This window comes from Myotis myotis, unplaced genomic scaffold, assembly GCF_014108235.1.
Source record: "Myotis myotis isolate mMyoMyo1 unplaced genomic scaffold, mMyoMyo1.p scaffold_m19_p_6, whole genome shotgun sequence".
NCBI lineage: Eukaryota > Metazoa > Chordata > Mammalia > Chiroptera > Vespertilionidae > Myotis > Myotis myotis.
Window position 1 is genome coordinate 66480448 of NW_023416368.1, and position 3600 is coordinate 66484047.

A 3600-nucleotide genomic window follows, 5' to 3' on the forward strand; every position below is an offset into this window, starting at 1 on the left:
TTTTCCTTGTGGGATATAATTACTGCCTTAGCTTACCCCTACCTACAAGAACAGCCAACCTAAACTTATGTGTGCCTCTCACAATTATACTCTTAGCCCTCTGAGTTGAAATGTCATAAGGATTTTAAAATGCGAATAGCTTTACCTCAACAAATAGTATTTACTCCTTGATTTGTAGAAAGATCGTGAAGTGAAAAACAAAAGGACAAGATCACTTTTTAAGAGATGGAAATTAAATGACAATAAATTATATGGCAATTATGTGATAAGAAGAACTCAACTAGCATCGCCTGAGAAAAGATTATTATTTCACAATTTTCATTGTCAATAGGATTCCAATAGACTTCATTTCCTTACTTTGATCTCTTTATATTGAAGGACAATGTTTTCTTCCACGTTTTCCTACTCTCTTTCTCTTACTCTTTACTGGGCCATTCCTAAATTCTCCTGGTGGTTTGACTTCCCTGGCTAAGAAGTCTTTATTTCTTTTGATTCATCTAAGCCACCAACATCGGGCGCTCACCTTTCTCTTCCTCCCATCGTTTGTAGGCAACACCCCTTTCAAAGTCTACTGCCATTAATCTGGGGTATTAGCCAGAATGTGAGTTTCTCAGGCTCTCTGTTGTGTGTGTGTGTATGTGTGTGTGTGTGTGTGTGTGTGTGTGTGTGTGTGTTTGTTTTTGTGGTTGTTTTCTTTGTTTGTTTGTTTTTCAGTTTTCTGCTTATGTTTCCAGGAATCCCAATCTAACTACTTTTTTTGTGTGTGCATCCATTTGGCTTTGACCTGGTTCCTGTTTCTTCATGCCCATGTTCTCTCTCTTGCCTAAGTAATTATGTGTGCCTGTGTAAGAACCTCAGAGCAGAAGAGCTGATCTTTTGATTTTACAACTATATTAAATGAGTTATATGAGAATATAAGAAAATCTAATAAATACTACGTATGTAAGTATTTCTTCTCTAAAATTTATGGTCACTTTCTAATGTAAAATATATAAACAAAAAAAAAACCCACAAAGTTTTAAATGTAGCAGCAACCACTGAAATAATTGAGAACATCCTATTTTTCCTTTTTTTCCCTTTTTGCTTTTAGTTATCCATCCTTTTTATTAGAAAGTAAAATTAAAAAAAAAAAAACATTGCATTTCTTTTTCTTACACCAACCAGAACCAATATCAAAAGATTATGTGTTGACTCAGGTTTAGAAATGCTCAATATCAAAAGATTATGTGTTGACTCAGGTTTAGAAAAACATTGATAGTTTAATTGATTAATATTCTTATTGTCTAAGTTTACCAAAATGGAATTGTGTTTGTGTTCCTTTACTGATTTCTATGTAACATAAATGCTTTTTTGATACTCTTTTTAAAATACTAAGCATTTTTTTATTACAAAGTAATATTTCTCAGCTGCTCTGAATTTTGATGGCATTTATAATAAAACAACCTATATTTGACTTTGGGTTAAGAAGACTGTGTCCAGAAGTGCATGGCTTACATTTTGTGAGCACAATGTTAATGTGCTTTGCACTCACACAAGGGTTTGTTCAGTTCCAAATCCTCATACTTACTTTTTGGTTTTCTCCACAGACACTTTAACCTCAGTGTCTCCAATAAACAACAACAAACAAACAACAACAACAGAAATACCTCCCACACCTCCTAGAGTCTCTATTTTGGTTAATGGCATCAACATTATGTAATCACCCAATCAGTAAAATTGAGGGACACCTTAGATATTTAATCAGTCAGATATACCTTAGTAGCTGATCACCTAGTCACCTGCCTCCTCTCCATTTCTACTGTTCCTTTCCAGATGCATGTTCTTTAGTATCTACATCTCCACCGTTTAGCAGTCAACCCAATAAACCCATGTTCCTGAAACTAGTGGTTCTCAAAGTAGAGCCTCCAGACCAGAAGACACACCTGCGGCTTTGGGAAACACTTTGTTTTAATCAGCCCTGCAGGTGATTCTAATGGGTGTCCTTATAATCCATCTACTGTGTGTCCCCAGGATTTACATTTCTTAAAGAGAATGTTAGCAAGTTACTCCCCTGTTGCTTCAAAGATAACATGCTGACTCTTTTAAATGAGCTCTCATGGAGAAGTCCCTCTCTACCTTCTCAGCTCAGTCCCTGCTCTTCTACATCGACAGCAGCTGTGTTCCAGCCATCACAGACTACTTGGAGTTCACCCAAGGAGGCTAAGACAAAAGCAAAAAAGTCTTCACATAATAATTAGGCTTCATAATGAAAATGATCAAGATGTCCCTGGATATGATTTCACAAAGACCTGAAAGTGAATACTAAATTGGATAACTTTACAATTACTTTGTGACCACTTAAGAGTTATTATTTAATGTGGATTGTCAGCACTAGAAGCAAGTTTGAATGGAGACAAGGGTAGAAACTGGCATTGCAAATTGTGTTGATATGTACATTAAGAATTACTAATATATCCTTTGGAAAAAAACTATTTAGCTTTGTAACACCAAGAAATATAGATGAAAATAATTAAATTGAGGTATTTAGCCTGTTAAAGGAATAAACCTTGACAAATAGCATTGATTCCAAGATTCCAAGGTATCTTGGTGACAGAACACCTATTAATATATTAATAAAAATTAATATATTCATTACTTTATGAAAAAAAGCACAAATTATGAGAATTTTATCTCCATTAAAAATAGATAGGAAACGGGCTTAACCTAGTATTTGCAGCAAAGTAGTTAGTTAATAAGTGGCAGAGACAGAATTTGCTGATTTAGCTACCATGTTACTCATCTCTTTTTTTTCCCCAGCTTAACTACCACCAGGTGCTATGTACATGTGTGCACACACACACATGCCCTTGTAGGCAAAAGCAATATGATCTTTTATAAGAAAAAAATGTGTAATTGAGACTAAAGAATAGTTCAATTCCAACAAGAACTTGCTACCCTAGGTCAAAGTTGGACATTTTAGATTTCTTTGATAATATTTTGTACTCCCCTCATAGAAAAATTCAATGAAATGTTGCAAATATCCAGAGCAAGCTAGAAAAAAAGAGGACTAAAACTCATGTCTGATCCAAACGCTTAGTCTAATAGTTACTAGCAATGAACTGGGTCATTGTTTAGTCTGTTTACCTCCCCTTTCTTTCTCCTGGAAAGAGCATTCTTCACTTGAGGGAACTCTCATCCCTACCTCAAACCTGCTGTGCACTGGAGTAGACTGTACCTCCCAGACCACAGCCGTGGGTGACTTTGGATACAGTCACTCTGAGGAGAGTGACTTTGCCCTTCTGGGAGTAGAGAGATGCTAGGATTGAGACCCAACCTGTGGGAGGAGGAGTGGGTCTACATCAGGGAACAATAAAGCCAGCACCTACAGAGAAGAGATGAGACACAGAGGATCCTCAGAGTGTTCCAGGAAGAAAGTACTTGAGGAACTGGCTCCACCCCTGTGGCCTTAGAGCTCCACCAGCTCCTCTAGTTCTTTATGCTAGTGGAGTGACTGTCCAGTGAATGCCCTTTGGACAAGCTTCACATAGATTCCTGTTGCTCGCCAAGTGTCCTAATAAATACAAGCAATGTTTTCAAACTACTATATTACAGAAAGAATAA